At 53.0% G+C, this 20,549-nt stretch overlaps 1 protein-coding gene across 2 annotated transcripts in view; it reads left to right on the forward strand.

Moving 5' to 3' along the window:
• Positions 1-20,549, forward strand: part of SSBP3 (single stranded DNA binding protein 3) — a 156,326-nt gene that overhangs the window by 89,062 nt on the left and 46,715 nt on the right. The gene's annotated exons all lie outside the window — the stretch shown is intronic.

Genomic DNA, 20,549 nt, shown 5'->3' on the forward strand with positions numbered 1-20,549 from the left:
TGAGTGTTTCCTGGTCCTCAGAGGAGACCCCACCCCAGAGCTCTTCAACTCAGGAAATTGAGGCATTGCTGTCATATTCTGGAATGGAGCCAGGTAGGCAACTAGTTCCAGGCCGCTGGTATCCCATGGAGTCATTCCCAGGTCCCTCTTGGCATGGCACACAGCCTTGCTGCTTGTTCTCCTTGCCAAAAACCCTGGGTCTGAGTCCTGCCCTGTTTTTCTGGCCTGCTGCCGTTTGGTTCCAACATGCATGGCCAAGTGCTCCCCAGTCACGTTCGGATCTCGTTCATCACTGCCCCTCTGTCCTGCGTGGGCTCAGGGCTGCCCCCCATGTCACCCCTTGGCTCCACACTTCTCCTTGCCTGAAGTGCTGTCTCCCCAGCCTGCCTATCACTCGTTCAGCAAACATGTGGCGGCACTGCTGTGCGGGGCCACACGGGACGTTTCCAAGTTCCTCATAGCCACGAAACAAAGTCAAAAGAAACAGGTGAAATTAATGTCAATACACTTTATTTAATCATGACCGAATATATCCACAATAATATTGTAAGAGGCCATCAATACAAAAATTATTAATGAGATCATTGACGGTCCTTTTTTTGTCCATGCTGGCTTTGAAACTTGGTACGTGTTTCATGCATATGGCGCACCTCCATCTGAACCACTCGCATTTCCAGTAGTTAGTAGCTGCTGCTTGTGGCCAGGGCTTCTGTGTAGGATCGTGTGTGTGGGTGTGGATATTTAAGAGCACGAGATTCTCAGAGTGGCAGGCCCATTTTGTGTGCTGTGTCCTGACTCTGCCATTTGGCATTGCGTCCTTGGGCAGGTGACTTTACCTCCCTGAGCTCATTATCTGCACCTCATAGGGGAGGATGGGTGGAAGGACTCAGCATGGAACCCAGCACGTAGCATGGAGAAATAGTGGTGGCTGTTCATGTTGACATGGGGAACCAGGGGTGGGCATGGTGCCAGGACCTGCCCCCTCCCCCTGGGCTGACTGTCCGGGTGGTCAATAGCAAACTGCCTGAACAAGGGCAGCAAAGTGTCAGAAGGGAGTGTAGTCTGGAGAGGCTTCGTGGTAGAGGCGCCCCACCCCAAGCCCACCTCTGCTGTCTTGGCCTCCAGAGCCGGCTGTGGCAGCACCAGCGCCCCGTGGCTTGCGTTAGCACACTCTTTGTCCTGTGTAATTAGTGCCGTGTGCCTGGCTCTTGTCTCTAATTGTGTTGTACAGCGTGTACTTTATTATATCAGCATATAATACGCTAGCCTGGCAGTTATCTTGTTCGCTAATTGTTCCGCGTGCCTGTCTCGTCTGCCCGCTAGATTACCTGCTCCTCCTGAGCAGCAGGCGCCATCCTCGGTGTCTTCTTTCTGCCCCTACGGGGCCCAGCACCACCAGGGCATCGCTGGGCGTGAGGAGTCCAGCACTGGGGCCTGGGTTCGAGTCCTGCATTGACCACACTGACTCAGTCTGTAGCTGCAAACAGGTCACTCTACCTGCTGTTGCAAACGAGCAGGGTGACACAAGTGATTTTGAGCCCCCATGCCCTAGCATTCTCTAACGTCATGGAGATTCCTCCATTGGTTGGTATCACTGAGGTGTTCTTGAAATGGTGAGCCGTCATTCCTTTGCTCAGCAAGTATCATCGAGTGCCCACTAAGTGCCAGCTCTTGGGGAGGCGAGGACGAAAGGGACAGAGAGGATTTCTTCCCTCATGGTGCTTAAGGTCTAGGGAAGGAAACAAATGTTAAAGGAATAAGTGTGTCAATATTAGAGTTGTGAGCTACATTCATTCAGTGGATATTTGAATACATTTTGCACAGTCTTGCCTGTGCTGAGCTCCAGGGGCAGGGGCTGCCACAGTGGACAAAGCAGAGGTTGTCCTGTCCTGCCCTCCCCCTCACAGGCTGGATGGGAAGACAGGGAAGTGGACACGCACCGACGAAGACGTCCTCACACACGTGGGGCACCAGGCTGGGAGGGGTGGAGGGTCTTTCTGTCTACTCCCTTCTGGAGTCACAGGAAAATCCATAGAGGAGTCACAAAGTTTGCGCCTCCCTCCTCCTTCCTGAACAGGCAGGGCCGGGGGGCTAGGGTGTTTGTGCTCCTGCCTTTGTATATACAATTTGGGGGAGGCTCGGGTAGGATTCTAAACCCAAACCAGATGAAGATGGTGCCTGCGGGTGCCTGGGAGCAGGGGGCGGCCCTGGGAGCATGTGGCTGGGTCACCCTTTGTAATTATACCACTGTGGCGAAGGCCCCGGAACCTGGGGTGGCGGTAGCAGCAGCAGCGGACAGGCGGGTGGGGGATGCCTGGCTTCCCATCTGCTCAGCCTCGCTTGGCTCTGAATGGATTAGTTCTGTTTGGGTTGGAGCTTACTGCTGTGTGTGTTTTTCATCCCCCCTCCCATTTGTTCTCTCCCTGGCCTGAGCGCCAGCTCAGGGCTCCACGCCTTGGGAGCAGCAAGGGTCCCAGCCTGGGAGGGAGAATTGTGAAGTGGCCATTATCCAAACAAGAAAAGGAATAATTGGAGTTTGCATTCTTCTGGGGCTCTATGGAAACTGGGATGTGGCTGGAGGGGTGGAATGGGGGGGGACGTCGAGACCTCAGGAAAGTGAGGAGTTGGGGCAGAGTCTATAGAAACGAGGTGCAGGATGGTATGTGTGTGTGACACCACCAGGTATAGTGTGCCCCTTAGGTTAGTTTGTGCTGCTAAACCGAAGTTGGCGTGTTGCTGCTGGTGGTGTTCTTTAATAATATTTTCTTGCAGATAGGATTTCTGAATGGGCACTAATTCCTTCTTGCCTAACGGTCCTGGTGAGGCTTCTGTTGCAGGAAACTGTTGGCAGAGAATTAACATACAGGCAATGTGATGTGGTAACAGACTGGGTGTGGGTCTGCCCCTGACCATGCCAAGTGACCTCTCTGAGCCTCAGTTTTCCCAGTCTGTCAGATGGGGATGTTGATCCCTATCCTACGGGGTTGTCGAGAGGGAGAAGTAAATAAGATGTGTAAGAGACCCAGTGCCACCTATTGGACACAGGAAGTGTTCAGTAGAACCTAAAAGTGCCCATCTCTTAAATGCCACCGTGGGTACCCAGGGCATTTGGGAAGTTGGAAGTGCCTGTGGATATCAGTGGATTTCCTGATGGGGTTCAGGGATCTTCTGCAGGGTAAAGCATATTTGTGGGAAACAACTTTGCTTTGACCTTCTTTTTGAAATAAAAACATGTGGCCCATTGCTCTTACTGGAGTTCCCTCAGTATCTGCTGGGAGCCCAGCCATGGAATGGACATTTTGGAGAGGGGGAAGGGGAAGGCAGAAGCAGCTATGGTCTTGGCCCTCCCAGAGTCTACTTTCTAGCTTGAGAATCAAAATTTCACACATGTGGAACAATTAGAGAAAAATAACAGATGGTGTCTGATCAGATGTCACCGCTCTGTGAAGCTGTCCCAGACTGCCCCACCCTCCGGCAGAAATAATCCTTCCTTTCTCTGGGATCCTGGGGCTGAGTACGGCCGTGCAGTACCACGCATCACGTTGGTTTATAATTGGTCATTTGTGCCATTAATTTGTGCAGCAGCAAATGTGTATCAAGTGCCTCCACGTGCCAGGTACTTGGTCCTTCCTTGCATCCTTGATGAGCACCTGTTTTGGGCCTCTGAGCTGAATTGACACAATGTTCTCCACTCCCAGGGTTTCCAGGCTAGCGTGTGCTTTTCACTTCTGTTGGCCCGTGAGCCTCTGGGCCAGCTCTTCCTGGACAGCCCCTGACTTCTCTAGGGCCTCTTGCTTGGATATTTGGTCCTCAGTAGCCCTCTCCTGGGTTTGGTCTTTTTTTTTTTTTTGAGACAGGATCTCACTCTGTTGCCCTGGGTAGGGTGTAGTGGCATCATCATAGCTCACTGCAACCTCAAACTTCTGGGCTCAAGTGATCCTCCTGCCTCAGCCTCCCAATGGGACTCCAGGAACACGTCACTATGCCTGGCTAATTTTTTTCTATTTTTGGTAGAGACGGCATCTTGCTCTAGCTCAGGCTAGTCTCAAACTCCTGACCTTAAGTGATCCTCCCGGCTTGGTCTCCCAGAGTGCTAGGATTACAGGTGTGAGGCACTGCACCCAGCCCAGGGTTTGGTCTTACTGTAGGGCTAGTGAACTAGGGAGTGGTCTTTGGGGGCTTCGGGCCAGCCTGGAGGTGTCAGTGAAGACTTTGACCAGCCACTGGTCCGGTGTTGCTAAGCAGTGCGATGTCTGACACTCCCTTATCTCTCTGGGCCTTTGTTTTCTTGACTTTAAACAACTAGGATTGGATTAAACAATGTCTCTGGTATTGGTTCTGAGAGTTTATGTTTCTATTGGAAACGGTGTTGTCCTGGAAATGCCTTCAATGTGCTGAACCCTTAGCCAGGCCCTGGAGGTGCAGAAGAGACCCTCTGCCTTCCGCGTTCTGATGTCTAGTGGGAAAGACAGGCGTAGGCAGATGCCGATGGTGTGCAACAGACCTAGTCACTGGGTGTCCTAAGGCAAGGCCTGACTGGCTCTACCCAGAGGGCTTCCTGGGCGAGGTGGCCTGTCATGTGGACCCGAAAGAGAAGAAAGAAACAGAAGGTGGTGACTGAGAGGGAAGAGTGTGATGAGGGCATTCCAGCGTCTGTGTAAATGCACGGAAGCTTGAAAAGACTTGCCACGTTCAGAGGAGGGCTGTGTGGGCGGAGCTGGGAATGGTTCAGGCCGGATTGTGAACCGCCTGGCTAAGCTTGCGTGCAGCAGGGAGCAGAGACTCCCCTGAGGTTGTGAGCCTGCGCCGTCAGTGGTCTGGGTTAGATCTGTTTGGAGAAAGGGGTAGACTGAGGCCAATTATCAGTGAAGGGCTGATGCAGCGGTCCAGGCTTGAGGACGGAGGTGGCGCTGGGGTAATGGTGCGGACTGAGAAGTTGGGCTGGCCAGTGAGAGCTAGAGTGGTTGACAGGATTACCCACAGCCCCTTGACCCTCAGACATTTTCCTAATAATTTGGTGCCCTTGTGCTCAAGAGGGTGGGCTTGGGGGTGATTCTAAACAACTAGATTTGTGGGGTCCATTGAAAAAAAGTTATTCCCTATCCAGATTATCCAAGGGGTGACGGGGCGATGGAACAAGAGGCACCCTGGCCAGGTCTGCCGCTTTGGGCCTTAGTTTCCCCTTAGGTGAAAGTGGCGGCGGTGCGGGAACATCAGACTAGTGCCTCAGGTGTGCTAGCACACCCCTGTGACTGCCACCTTTGTTTCCAGGGGTTGAGGATCAAGCACGCAGGGCAGGGTGGCTCCGTTCTTGGCAGGTGGAGTGGAAAATGCCAGTGTCTTGCAGCGCATCCCAGGGCGTGGGGATGGGTGTGTGTACTCGGCTAGGCGTGCCCCTTAACATCTCCCTTGGACAGAGCATCTGTGCGAGCCCAGGCTGGAACCTGCACGGGGTCCTTTCCCTTCTAAAATACGTCTTCCCTATTAAATATGAATAATAACCAAGCACGGACCCTCAGCAGGACTGAACCCCCAGCACACCCTGGGGGGTGTCGCCTGTGAATGTTTGTGTCTCCAGGCCCATCCTCCGCCCAGCGTGGCACCTTGAACAGAGCTGTGTGTGTGTGTGTGTGTGTGTGTGTGTGTGTGTGTGTTGTTTTTGTTACTTTGGAGCCACTGCAGAATTTCTCACCGCTGCCAAGTTATTTCCTTGGGATATATTTAGATAAAGCGAGATGATCGAGAAGTGGGCGACGTGTATTTGCACAGGGATGTTTGCACACGTTGACCATGGTGTTTTCAGAGCTGACGTCCGGGAGCTGGATCAGAGAAGGGCCGCAGTGTATCTTCTCTTGGAGGGGTGGGAGAGGTCAGGGAGAGAGTGAGTGGCAAGACAAGTCCTGTCTTCCAAGGATGGAAAGCAGCAGTTTGGACCCCATACTACACCCCTCTGCCGCCTCTTTCCCATCTGAATGAAGTAGGGGGTCGAAAGCTAAAAAAATGTGGGGAGGTAGCTGTGAGCCCTGCACTCTGCCCAGAAGGGCAGCTGTCCCTCAGGGTGGGGTGGCCTCTGGTATTACACACTGATAAGATATGAAATCAAATTACTCTGGTTTGCATTTATTGAAAGTCTTGGGAACAGCACTGGCTCCCAGGGTGGGATAGGCAGATCTGGCCCCACACCCCTGCTGGGACCACTGCCCCGCACTCCCTTCCTCCCTGCCCGTGTCAGTGTGCCCCTTGGCTGGAGCGTGTGCCCTCCCTGTGGCAGCATGGTGTGGTGGTGCAGAGAGGGGTCCAACCTAGGCCTCCCCAGGCCTAATCAGCTTACTGTGGGGCAGGGCAGTGCTCTTCTGTTATTAGATTCAGAGCCTCAGTCTGGGCGATGGAGGCAGCTTTAATGAGATTAGAAAGCTTAACCGAGAGGCCAATTAAATCTGGGCCCATACCTGTTTGGGCGGCTGTCTAAGCCCTGACCTGTACCCAGAGGCTTCCTGCAGGCCTCCTGGGAGCCTAGCTGGGGAGGCTAGGGGGGCAGAAGAGGCCTGCCCATCTGGCCCAGCCTCCCCAGAACCTGGGATCTGTTTCCCCCGCTGGGGTCAGGCCAGAGGCGGAACCCAAGAGGGGCCTGATGGAACATCTGGTCCAGCTCCCAGAAGCTGGTCCCTGCACCCTCAGGGGGATGGGCAGTTAAGTTGTTACAGTGCTCCCCGGGTGATTTTGTTGCGCAGCCAGGCTTGGAGACCAGGAATTGAATCCACTCCCTCTGCTTTGTAGGTGGGGGCAGCCCGCCAGGCCTGACTCCTCGCCCAGGGCTCTTGTCACTGCGGCGTCTTCTTTTCTTTCCCAGCTCCTTTGATTGTCCGGAGTGATGGGCGTGGTGTTGCTGCCCTTCTGTTCACCCAGTTTTTATGGTTTTTTTCTTCATTTGTGCTTTGTGCCACTGTGTGAGGTAGTCCAGGTGGGGAATGGTGACTTCCCTTTTTACAGACAGGCACATTAAGGTTGGACACCTGCTCCAAATCGGTGCTGGACCCAGAAGGCCTGATTGAAGGGTTGAGGTCTTTCCTTTTCACAACCGAAGTCTTCTGTGTGGGTCCCACTGGGGCGGGGGGATGGTATATGGGTTCGTGATATCTGGACCCAGCCAGGAAGAAAATTCCAGTATCCATTAACTCTGACCTTGTGTAAGACACTTAACTGTTCTGACCGTCACCAGCAAGATAGGCCGGATACAAAATGCAGGAGGAGATTTGCCCACCTCAGGAGATTGTTGGGAGGATTAAGTGAGAACAGCCTCCCTTGGTGCTTACACCATCTCAGGACGTGGGGGATTACTACCGTTCCTCAGACGCAGAGCCAGGGAGCTTTGGGGGCAGGGGTGGGAGAGCTCTTAGGTCTGCCCTACAGGGGGATGGTGCCCAGCCGTCCCCACAGGGGACAGGCCATCCTTGGTGGAGAGCAGGTAGAGAGGAGGAGGAGTAACCTTCAACAGGTATTTATGGAGCACTTGACTGACACATGCCAGGCACTGTTCCAGGGGATGCAGCAGAAACTTTACCCGCAGAAATGCAGCGAGGCAGGCAGGGCTTATCATCCTGGCTTTCTAGATGATACAGCCAAGGCACAAACGTCTTAGGATACCCCAGGTTCCAGACCTTTCCTTTCCTTGACACTGGTGTGTGGGTCGGAGGCTGCATCTGTATAGCTGAGCTATGGGACTCCTTCCTGTTCTAAGGTTTTAGATTGTGAAGTTTCTGAAGGCCTGCATTTAATCAATAATTTCTTGTCTTGGGTGGAGAAGACCCAGGCAATGGCCTTAAATAGGACTGGGCAAAAATAGAAGAAAAACAGACTGCTTTAGACCAGATTTGTGGCAGAGTGGGGAGCTTGGTCATCTGTCAAGAGAGGTCCCGCTATCTCTGTCTGACTTCCTAGTTTCAAGCGAGGAACTGAACCAGGATCCAAATTCATATCTCTCCAGAGGTTTCCACGTTTGTCTCCCCCAACAATCGTTTGAGAACAGAAACATGGAAACCTTTGGGAGTTAAGGCTGCTTTCTACCCCTTTTGACATTTGGGCTTACCAAAGTCCTATCTGTTTCTTAAAGTTACGTCTTTATAAAGGAGACAAATAAGGAAGAAGGAAGAAATTTCCCAGAAGAATCAGGACTAGCTTTGTCCAAAAAACTCCTACACGGTCACCAGTCGTTTGATGTTTATTGATATTAGACATAGTAAATATTTGGATTCTACTTTTTTTGGAGCCAGCAGTCCTGCAGGGAGATAGCTTTTGTCTATGTAATAAGGTCAGGTAGAAAATGCTAGAAGAGTCATAGGTGGAGTCTCCTGTGGGGTTGGAGGATGAGTAGTAAATCACTCTGTCTGGTGTCCAGGGCTGCCGGAGAGATGTATTGGAATGGCAGAAACCGGCATTCCGGATGGAGGGGATGGCGTGTGCAAAGGCCAGGCACCAGCCCGTGTTCCTTGTGGCTCACGGTATGAGATAAGAGGGAGGTTGGAATGGGAGGAAGAGAAGAGAGGCTGAGATGAGATCACAGCCCTTTCATTATCTCTTTATTTTCTTTAACTCTTGTACCAACCCCAAGAGAGAGCCTGTCCTGTATTACTTAGGGCACATCTCTAGTCCGGGGTGAACTGCCTGCCTCTCTGAATTAGCCAGGGAGCTGAGGCTCCTGTCCTAAAGCCAGTGCTCTGTCTGCTTCACCACCGCAGCCCTCGGTTAGGAAGCAGCCCGTTGGTGGTGTGTGTTACGTTGGTGTCTCATGAAAGGGACACAAGTGGGAACTGGTATCTTCTAGTATGGAGTTGGAGCTCATGAACCTACTCATGACTGGGAAGCCAGGGATATTTGAGCTGGGCATTGATGGATGACTAGGAGTTCTATATATAGATAAATAGAAAGGGATGGAGGGAGGGACAGGGGACCTGACTGTTGAGGGACTGGCTCCAGTCGTTCTCAGGACATTGTAAGCACAGGGGTGGGACAGTGCAGGGGTGTAGCCAGAGCCCCCCGCAGGCTGCAGAGAGCCTGGTCTCTCAGCTCTCCACCTTCTCTCTGCCCCTCTAAGGTTTCATCTCATGTCAAGTGAGACACTGAGAAAGGAGGGGAGGACAAGGATGATGCATTCCTCCCAAGTGAGCTCAGGGCCTGCTCTGTGGTTGTCTCTGATTCCCAGAACCATGTTCCCTATAAATCTGCAGCTTGGAGGGCCTAGCTGTGGAGGACAGTCCCCAGGTTGGCAGAGGATCCTCTCCCTGTAGGGTACATTTCTGGGGGGTGGATAAAGGTGTCTCAGGGTAGGGCCTTCGCCTGCTGTCTTCCTCCGATTCCACCTAGGCCCAGGAGCAGGCCCTGCCCTTCTGCCGTCCCTGGGCCCCACAGGTAGCAGGCAGGTTCTCTCAGCCCCTTTCAGAGGCCTGTGGGGAAGGTGACTCTTTGGGCCAGTTGAGCAGATGTCCGTCTTCAGAGAGGCAGGGCATCCAACCTGTCAGAATAAATGGCAGGCTTTGTTGTGGAGATGGGAGGGAGGTGGGGCCGAGAAGGCTGGGAGAGGCAGCTCTACCTTAGCGACCCACGAAGACCACTGGAACCCCTTCTTGCACCCAGCCCACTAGCCCTGTCTCAACTTCTTCCGCAGCGGGAATAACAGCAGGAGCTCAGGTTCATGAGGCCACCCTGATCCCGCTCATCACCGATGTCCCTCCTTGGAACCACGAATGCTTTCCCCAGACGGTAGCTGAGGCTGTCTTCCCAGTTGTCTTGGGATTGGGGGGTACAGTGAGGATTCCCATTTTACTGATGTGACCGGTGACTCAGGAGACGTGGCCTGCCCAAGCCATTTGCCAGCAAGGACTGAGCAGCACCAGCATCCAGGTTTTCTGAGCGTCCAGAGCTGGGCTTTTGCATACAGAGGGAACAGTGTGTCCTGAGACAGGCATGGGCAGAGTGTGTATGGTGGTGGTGGTGTTATTTGGAGTGAAGGGACTAGTTATTTGGATGTAGCCAAATGGTAAGTTAATAGAAGGTGACCGATATATCTAGTCTTGGAGTTTGACCTTGTAGACATGGTGACTACTCTTGAAAAGCAGCATTTCTGCAAGAGTTTTAGTCTTCCAAAAAATATTTACTGAGCCAGCATCTTCTCTGTGCTGTGCACACCATCATGGTCCCCATTCCTGGAAGACAGCTGGCTAATTTAATAAGGAATTAACAGTCAGGCGTGACAAGTGCTGTGATGAGGAACACATAAAGGACACGAGGTATCACCCAGACCTGAGTAGAGGAAAGTGTCCCAGAGAGAGGGACCAGCCTGTGCCAAGGTGGCCGGGCGTATTTATGAAGTGAACGTACGTGAAGGAGAGGCCTCTGTAAGCAGGTGCTGAGGACTACACATATGTAAGAATAGGTGACGCATTTTCAAATAGGGCTTCAGTAGTCTGCCTTCCCTCGTGCTTTCAAACCATGGTGCTTGATGGAGGAGGGGGGTTGGACCACCTCTGTGGGGACCCTGTCTGTTCCGGAAGCCAAGCCCGGGCCGGGGTTCTCAGTGGATAAACTCCCAAGTCGTTCCAGAAGCCGTTGACCGGCCAGCTTGCCTCTAGCCCTTCCAGGCCAGGCTCTGGCCCCAGTCCTTCAGCAGGTTTCTCCCTGGGGTCCTAAAAGATAATGTGTGTTCTTAGATGCTCTGGCCCCAGCTTGGAGGATGCTATCAAGAAAGCCTTGCCTTGTGCACCTGGTAGACACCCAACATATACATGTGGTGAGCTCTGAAGCGGCAGCCCCGCCTTGTCCCGTAACTCCCTGTGGCTCCCGCCGGGCCTCAGCAGGCCACACGCTCAGCTCGCCTGCTCGGGCTGCGTCAAGGTGAGACCCAGACTGGTTCTTGGTGGGTGCCTGATCCCCAGCCCTGCCCTCTCCACCCCCGACCATATCACATTTGGAGCAAACCAAACAGTCACTACCCTCCAAAAACTCCCTCTGAAAACTTGCCAGGGTGGGCTGTGTTCTAGAAGGCTGCTGAGTCGGGTGGGAGTGTGCTGCCTCTTGGAGGGGCTGATAGCCGTGATACCAGAACTTGAGACATCCAGAATGGTCGTTTGGTTCCTAGGGATACTGGGTACCAGAGCTATTACCCTTCCTGCCCCAGAGACAGACAGACGTATGTACATATGCTCACAGAATCCGTGACCCTGGGCATCCTCCTCTTGGAGGTGTTAGCATTCACTCTGGTCTAACTGAGCACAGCAGATTTTTTCTGGGTCTGCTGCTGGTGCGGGGCTTGGGGAGGGCTCGCCCGGGACACAGAAGCACAACATAGGAGCGTTCTGGGGGCAGGAGCATGAGGTGTCAGGGCAGCTGGGGAGGTAGAAAGGACTGTGCCATGGAACCTCATCCCTCCGTGTGGCCTCGGGGCTCGCCCACCTTAGCCCTGTTGTTGTATAAATGAGGCACCTGGGGCTCTGAGAGGGGCAGTGGTTGCCTTGCCCTTGGTCACCTAGCTAGTTTCTCAGGGTTTTCACCAAGGCTCAGATGTAGGCCCCTTTGTGTTGGTCTGAAGAATCTGGTGGAGGGGAAGCAATGTGGACTTCGAAGCCAGGTAGACCTGGGTGTGAATCCTGGGACTGCCACTTCCTGGCCTGCCATGCAACCGTGAGCTGGTTAGCTCTCTGAGCATCAGTGTTCTTCTCTGTACTTAGGGGATTTAATGCCACCTACCCCTAGGACTGTTGAGAGGACCAGAGATGAGTACGTAAAAGGCATCAGGAGCAACTGTTAACGGGTCAGCTGTTCCTGTCCTCACTCCCTTCTGCAGTGCGGGGGGCGGGAGAGGGCTGGACTGGAGCATGTCACCTCCAGGGGAGTAGAGCCTTGGCTGGGGAGCCTCTCACTGCCTACTCAGCACCTGCTTGTTTTGTAGAGGGCTCAGTGTAGGCTTCTGTCCCCTCGTACTCAGTTGCTGGTGACCATACCTGGCAAGGGTCCAGGAGCTGGCTTCCAAAGGCTCGGGACAAGGTTTCCCACCTTCCACATCTTTGGCGGCCACTAGTGCCTTAACAGGATGCAGGCTGACACCTGGATTTCAGGCAGGAGAGCCATCTATGCTGTTCCCCACCTGACAGCGGGCGTGGAGGGCTGCCCAAGTGGACAGCAGCAGACACTATAAGTGCCCAGCTCCTTGTGGTGTTGTTTGGTCCAATTTCCTTTGCATTGTGACCTACATCATTCTTTATTTGCTCAACCCTCTGAGCAGGCAGCAGTAATAAATCAATTAATGACTCCGATGAATCGTTTAATGGCTGACAAAATAACACTAAAGCCAACAGCTTGCATCTCTCCAGCAGTACCAAAGGACGCTGGTTGACTCGGGTGGGGGACGAAACAGAGACTGTTAGCTAAATTAGCGCAATTAGTGTGCGCTTTAAAGGCTTAGGCGGCATCTGCTCAGCACCGAGCCTGTGTGGCAACCATGCGCGGGGATGGCTGTGCAGCGCTCTGTTGCTCACGGCTCCCCTCCTGGCCTGGCAGGAGAGCTTGGGGACTCCTGGCTGTTCATTTCCACGTAAGAGGCGGTGTCAGGTTTGAATTATGCACCCCTTCCCCGATAAGTGTAAACTTCCCCAGCTTTGATATCGGGAAACCCTGGCGAACTTGGCATTCTGTGCACATTCATCCCATGACGGCAGAGGACAAGGTGAGGAAATGTGACTCTGTCCCCACTAAATTTGATGCCAGCTGAGGAAAGTGTGAGCTCCCATCCTTGAAAGATGTTCTGAGGGCCCTGCCTTTAATGATTTCTTTTAAACTAAAAAAAAAGAAAGTTTCTAGAAGTGGGTGGTTTTCTGTTCTCTGCACACCTCGGTCCTGGCAGGATTAAGTTGTCATTGGAACTGAGCGTGTGCACGGGTCCACGCCAGGGAATTTTCTACTTTGCGGGAACAACTGCCAGTGTTCTTGTTAAGGAGCTGTCACTGGCCTACTATGACATGTTTGTGGTTGTAAGTAGCTCCTATAAGACAGTGGGGGGGTGTGTGTGTGTGTGTGTGTGTGTGTGTCTTGCTAATGGTGTAAACCAGGGCCTCAAGCTCATTTCTCTTAAGAAGAAATCAGTACTGTGCAAATAGCTGTTGATCCACTCAGCAGTGTTCATCTAAGGGGGGACCTGTAGCCCTCAATCCCCCTTGTCATGCGTGTGCACGCCTAGGACCACGCCCTGTGCTATGCAGCCCAGCTGGGAGGTGTTTGCACATGGAGGATGGTGCCCTGGCCAGGATCCACGGTATAACCAGGTATTAATTACATGGGGCTCCACCTCTTACCCAAATGCTGCCCTTTGATCCAGTTCCCAGAAGAAGCTGGTGCTTCCCAGGGTGGCTGGGCAGGGCCCAGTGGTGTGGTGGCTCCAGCCTTCTCAGCACAGGGGAGCCAGTTCCTCTTCTCGGGGGAGAGGGGATGTTCTGACCAGGGTGCCTACCTTTCATTTTTAAAAAAAGAAATAGTATTTTTCCAAGGTGGCCACTGAGAAGAGAGAGGCCACTTCTCAGAAGAGTGGCCTCTTTCGAGCTGAAGACCTTGCCTTCCTGCAACTCTGACCCTCCTTTTGTCTCCCCCGAGCCCTGCTACCCAGCTTGGCCTGGTCAAGGAGTCATAAAGAGGCAGCGTGTCAGTCGTTTGCCTGGCACTGGGGTCGCTGGCTCAGGGGCTACCATTTGCCAAGCACCTGCCTCAGCCACCACAGAGTTCCCTCTACCTGCCACAGAGCGTAGGGGGCTCCCCTCCTTGCAGATGATGACGAGGGGTCAGAGAGGCACAGTGAGGTGCCCAAGTACCCTGGCTCCTGGCAAATACAAGGGCTGGGCTCTGACCCCTGACCCCTCTGTTCTCAGGGGCACCCCTTTAAGTGTCGAGTCTGAAACTGGGATCAGAGAAGCTGGGGCTGTGGTTTTGGCAGATCTGGGCGTGACTTCTCGTCCTGCCCATTCTGAGCCCTGTGACCTTGGACAAGTCCCTTTACCCTCAGAGCCTCCGCTTTCCCGTAGTGACCGTAGGGCTGTTGGGAGGAGCGGGGGCGGGGGGCGGGCGGAGACTGGATGAGCTGCACGGTGAGCTGCGTCAGAAGTGACCGCCTTGGGCGAGCCCTCCTCTGACTGAGCTGGTGAGCAAGCCCCACGCCCACCTGGAGATGGAGTGAGCATGGGGCAGGTAGAGTCCTGGAGGGATTTGTGCTCCGAAGGAGAGGCTGTCAGGAGCCCCTGTGCCCCAGCAGGGTTAAGATGACAGCAGTAATCTCTTACCCCCATATCACTTCCTGCATCTTCAAGTCCTGCATCCCTTAAGGCCCTGGCTTGAATGCTACCTCTCCCATAAAGCCTCCCTGATCCCCCTAATCCCTGTCTCACAGCGCCCTCCCAGAGCACTGTCCCCTGTCCCTCAGTTCTCTGTCACTGCAACTCATTTCATCCAGACCCTCAGGGCAGACCCACGCCCTGCCATCTCCCAACCCACGGGCTCAGGCTCAGTGCAGTCCAGGTGGCCCCAGGAGCAAGCGTTCGCTGACGCAGCCGTGTGCGGGAAGCACTCGTAACCTTCCTACTCGTAACCTTCCCACAGTCCCCACCTGCCTCGTTTCTCCTCCTCGTCTCAGGGTGATTTGCCAGTTAGATCCACAGACTCTTCACTGGGATCTCGCATTCCTTGACACGCTCACATGCATGCGCACACACGCACCTCTACCCCCTGGAGAATGCCATCTTGGAATATTTGTCAGAGCAGAGTTAGAGGGTCACCCTACTCGGGGAAGAGCAAAACATGTAGATGATCTCAGACACACAGAATGAATCATGCTTATCTTATGTTTTTAGTGATTTGTCCACAGTATCTTTTCATAAGTCAAAGCCCACAGAACTTTTCCTGGGAACTGCAAGGGTTGGTGGGAGGGGAATGTTACTTCGGTTTCTTGAACCCAAGATCTGGGTGGAGGGACAGAGGGACTAATGTTAGAGACACTTATTAGCTGTGTGACCTTAAGGTAGTGCATCTCTCTGTGCCTCAGTTTCCTTACCAGTAAGACACAAACAGATCTTCGCAGGGATGTTGGGGGAGCAAATACTTCCCTTCTTCCCTCTCCCCTGGTTTATGGGATCAAAGCGAAAGGCAGTTGCTTCTCCAGCCCTTTCTGCATTCCTGGGTTAATCCTCTCACCCAGGGGACACAAGTGAGATGGACTTGGTGGAAGCAGCTCAGGTATCAGGACCGGCCTTATTTGGGCCCGATGGCCCGCTATGGCAGGTTGGGGCTTTTGTCTCTACACATGGCCCGCTTTCAGGTTCCTTGGCTGAAGAGCTCAGTGTGACACCCACCGTGTCAGTGGAGCAGCAGGACCTCAGCTGCCTCTGTAGAACTGAGTTAGGGACAGGAAGGCTTGCCCAGATCACACAGTAGGTGTTTTGCAGCCAGAGCTGGAATCCTGGTCTTGGGACCCTCAGTCCAGAGCTCTTCTCTCATAACAATCCCCAGGAAACAGCAGGCAGTGGTGGGTATTGTGGCAGTCCCCCTTTAACATGGGTTTTGCCATGGCACAACTGTGAGTGACCCCAGATTATCACAGACCACCACCTCCGATCTGATACTCAGATTGGAGAAGCTTTTTGTAGCTTGGGGCATCTACTGTTGGACCCAGGGCCACCTCTCAGTGCAGGAGGCACGTCCATCCCTCCTCCCATGTGACAGCCCTCTGGCTGTTTGATGGCAGGGATCCGGTGTCACTCCCGCGTGTCATCCGAACCTATTTTTAATGCCAGCTGGTTCTGTCTATTCATGTAGCAACAGGTCTGTTTTCTCTAAGCTGCAGAATCACGGCCCCATTTTCCAAAACGGACTCTGTTCTATGGCCTGTGATAAAACCGAGAGACTTCTTTTTCTGTCCCCTTCCCTTCACTGGACCCACCTCTCTCTGTCTTGGTGTTTCCATCTGGGTGGTGATGACCTTCCCTCACTCCTGCATCTACACCTTCAGTGTGTTGATGCTGCTAAAATTCCCCCTGGGAAACTTGGCCCCAGAGGGACCCAGATCACTCCGTACACAGAATACTGAAGCTCCGTCTCGTTGATACCAGCGCAAGCATCCTTCCTCCCTGGGATGTCAGGCGCGCATTACTCAGAGGCTTCCTGTCTCCCTTGCTGTAGTCATCACAGGAATGTGCAGAGCTCCTCTAAGTGACCTCCGTTTCCCAGCCTGGCGCACATGGCCACATCCTCAGCACATGCTCTGCACCCCCTGCTGTCTTGGGCTCTGGGACACATGGCCTGAGTTGAGCTGAATTCAGTCAAGGAAGGCTGCACTTCGATGGTTCCGCATGTGGCCCCCACTGCTGCACAGCAAGGCCCGAGTATTAGGGCGGGGCGCGGAGGGAGGGGGTTTGCAGAACAAAGTACCATTTTGCAGCCTTGTAAATCAGTCAGGAGGGCGTAGCTGACCTGGCAGGAGTCCCACAGTTTACTCTGAGCATTTGTTTTTATTCAGTTTTCCAGGAGCTTCGTGTGCCTAGAACTATTTTTAAGAGAGAGTAAAAATGGGTGGGGAAGGGAATCCCATGCCAGTTTGTGAGTGAGGACAACTGGGTTGTTGGGGTGAGGCCAGAAGATAGTATCTCGTGGGGAATGTCCCTGCACCCTTGCTCCTGGAAGGAAGCACAGACACCGCTGTTTGCTATGTGATGCTCCTCTCCCCAGGAGCGATGAGAGGCCTCTTGTTACGTCCACTTGCTCCTTGTGTCTCGGCTGCGCTGGTGGTGCTGGGGTTTGTCAGTGGCGCGTTAGCATGCTTGGCATGGGGTGAGGTGGGGCAAAGTGGGATTCTCAGAGGTCACGGGTCACCCTTCTGCTTAGAAATCCTCCCCACTGCTCAGAGTGAAAGGTCTGAATTCCTTAGCCTGGCTTCCAAGGCTCTCCCTAGTTGCTCAGATTCGGAGGCTCTGGGTTTGAATCTCTCTTCTCCCCCTTGGAGGGTAGGGAGAGAATATCCTTGACCTGGGGCAGGGCTGGTAGTGACATGTTCTGGTATCCCCTCACTATTGAAAGTCACAGATTTGGACGGCAAGGGTGTCTAGTTGCAGTAACACGTGTCTGTCCCATTGGAGCACATGGATAGGGCAGAGGCACTGGAGGGAACCCCCAAGCCTAGTGGCTGGGTACCCATCCTGGGATCGTAAACAAACCCTGCTCTTTAGAGAGGTAGTTCTGGAAACAGTCCTCCTCTCAGGTCTCCCTGGCTGGGAACGGGGGGCTTCAGACATCTCCCCTGAAGGCACCGCAGGCGTTGCAAGTTGACCGTACCCACCATACCCCCTAGGCTTAGAGGAGGCAGCTGGCTGGAGGTGTGCAAGGCCTGTTTTCTGCTTAGAAAGAATTTGTAATTACTTTTTTTTTAAAGTGCAAGTTACCAAACTGCATGCCGCCCAGTTCGAGTCTGCTTTCTTGGGTCTGCGTGTGTGTGCGTGTGTGGGTGAATGTTGGCGGTGAAGCCCTGGGCTGTTAGAGCCCAAATGTCAGCCGCTGTTATCTGCAGGCTCAGATAACAAGTAGGTCTCTGGGTGGTTTTTAATCTTGGATCTCTACATGTTCAATAGTGAACACAGAAGAGTTAAAATTCAGGGGCCCCTGAAAGAGGACTGCAGTTCTGTTCCTGCAGGAGTGGCTGTTTGCAGTCCCCGCTCCCCTGGGTGTGTGGGCCGGGTCGGGGAGAGCAGCTGGGCAGAAAGGTCTCGGTGGTTATCTCCTCTCACCCCATCCATCATTGGACACATGGGGAAACTGAGTCCTAGAGCAAGAAGGGGCTTGTCCGTGGGCTCCCAGCTAGGCCCTGAGTCCTCCTGTAAGGGCTCTGACTTCTGAATCCAGGGTTCTTTCCTCTCTCAATCTGGTGGGGCCGGTTCTATCCCATGTACCTCCTGCGGCCCCAGCGTGCTGTGGGCCTCAGTGAATGTCAGGGGTTTGGTTTGGGTTTTGTGTTTTTAGAGAAAACTCACATGAGATGCTTTGCCGAGTGCCTTAATGGAACTCTAACTCACAAAATTGGAAACCGCAGGGAGAGACTGATTCCTAGCAATCCAGAAAGGCCTGGCTCCAGATGGTCAAGTTGGAGTAGGTCTTTGAGTAATACAAGTAGTAATCATTTATTGAACACCTGCTGTATGCCTCTCATTGTGCTGGGTCTTGGAGATGGATAAAGCAGCCCCTGCTGCTGGATGTGAGAGGCTGTGGGGAGGGGTCCAGTGTAACGTTGATAGGCAGCAACGCCCTTGGCTCTGGTTTTGTGAGAACTTTATTTCTGAGCACCTCCCACCCCAACCACTTAACCCTTTTGTCACTCTCTACCACCAGTTGCTGCTTTTCGTTTTCCTCATACTTTTCTGCCCTTTAACAAGTTCTCTGTTGCAAGCACATGTTCGCTTTATAATCAGAGGGGAACATCAGTGACTGTCACAAATGCAAGGCACATATTTAAGCTCTGCAACGCTACTGAATTTTGCTGCTGGAGAAGGCTCTAAATGATACAAGCGTCTCCTCAGTTTCCTGCCCCTTAGTCACTGCTAACATGGCCTACCTTTGTTGTCCTCCTTCACTGGAGGACAGCAAAACTCCAGCTTTCACCCCAGATTTCAAAGAATTACACAGTCCGTTTACTAGAACGGTGGCTGCCCTGGCCATTGCATTCAAAGAACTGTTGACCACCCACCCAGCCCCTGTTCCTAGAACCGTTGAGTCAGCCCTGGTCTCGTAGGAAAGGACATCTGACAGTGAAGGAGCCTCGTAGGTAATACAGTGGCGCACTCGCAGGTTTAAGTTGTTGTTTGAAGGTTTTTCTTTTTTTAAAAAAATCATAACATACCCTTATCCTATATCCTCAATATATAAAAAGTCAAATACCCAAATAACAAATGACCTGAATGTTTTACCATACAATCCGATCTGTAAATGGCCAGTGCAAACCGTTTCAAAAGGTCGTGATCCAAAAGGTGAGTCAAAGTACCAAATGCCGAAGAAATACCAGCTGCCCAATTAGCAAACACTGGTTTGATGGTTTAAATAGTGATACATCTCTGAAGGATCAAAGAGTTAAACGTAACACCAGTCTCTGAAAGAACCTGAAGAAAATAGAGGTGGGTGCTGAGCTCACCCCGTTTCAAAAAAAGTTTTTTGCTCCTGCCGCTGAGAAGTAATCGTTGGCTATTAATCATAGAGAGTTGCATTTTCACAGAACCACCAGCCAGAGAGACAGTTATGCAGACACCTGTAGGGTGGGCTGACGTAGGGGCCCTCAGTAGCCTGTGGCCTCAGGCCAGGGGGTGGGGAGACCTGCAGCCCTAATTTTTGGAGGTGCTCGAAACTTGTGAACACATTACAGGATGGTTACAGTGAGGGCTGGTGTTCTGTAGGCAGAGTCATTTGAACAGTGACGTGTGGCTCACCCCTTCTCTTCACCTGGGGTCTGCCAAACTCCCACAGCATGCCCCAGGTTCACAGAGCTTTCCAGCTTACAAAACAGCCCGCCCCGTCACTTAATCCTCCACAACCCTGGTGAGAAGGTGCGACGACAGCCATCGCACTAACAGATTCAGAAGGGGGAAACAGATTCAGAAGGTCCAAGTGGCTTGCCCACAGTCATCCACTTCCTAGTACAGGTGACAGTGCTTAAAGCCAAGTACATTTATTTGTTCCCAGGCGTATTTGTTCATTTTATCGCATGCATTTCCTATTTTATGGCTGATGAAAAGGAAGGAGGAGTGACTTCTTCAAGGTGGTGATGGAGGCTGTGTTTATAAGAGAAAAAGAGGTGCTCTGTTTTCCTGACCCTGAGGGGCTCACTCCTGTCCCCACCAGTCAGAACCCTGGGAGATGATTGATGATTGTCAGGTTCTTGGTCATGGAAGGGTCTGGGGACCACCGAGGTTGGAGGCGGGCTTCTTGTAGGAGGAGCACCTGGAGGTTTAGAACCAGTGGGGAGGAGCAGGGAACAAGCCCAGGTAGGACTGTCAGGCCTGTGGCGTCCTCAGGGCTGGGGCCCAGGCTTCTCAGCCTCGCCCCCGCCTGTGTGAGCGCAGAGCCAGGCACAGACATGCCGACCACATGAACAGGTTGGACCCCGATGTTTTGGGAAGGAGGCCAGGCTGGGGAGAGCAATGCCCGCTCACCCCCGGGAGGCATTTGTTGAGGCAAGATGCGCCAGGTGCGTGCCAGAATAGCAGCATTTAAAGAGAATAATAACAACAGCCCCCCCCACCATCGTGTGGCCCTTCTCTTTTCAAGAGGCACCTGAGACCCTGTGGGGGCCCAGAAGACACCCTGCCCTCCTTCATTCTCTCCAGCAATGTCTCCCAGCCATCTGTCCGTTTATTCATTGAGTCATGGATAGTTATTAATCTTCTATGCAGCGTGCCATCCACTTGGAGAGGGCACAGAAATTTATAAATCACCCACGTGCCTGCTAAGAGCTTCTCAGCGTAGCCTGGTGGGTAAGGCCCGGCTGC

This window comes from Propithecus coquereli, unplaced genomic scaffold (genome assembly GCF_000956105.1).
Source record: "Propithecus coquereli isolate 6110/MARCELLA unplaced genomic scaffold, Pcoq_1.0 Scaffold14, whole genome shotgun sequence".
NCBI classification, from domain to species: Eukaryota; Metazoa; Chordata; class Mammalia; order Primates; family Indriidae; genus Propithecus; species Propithecus coquereli.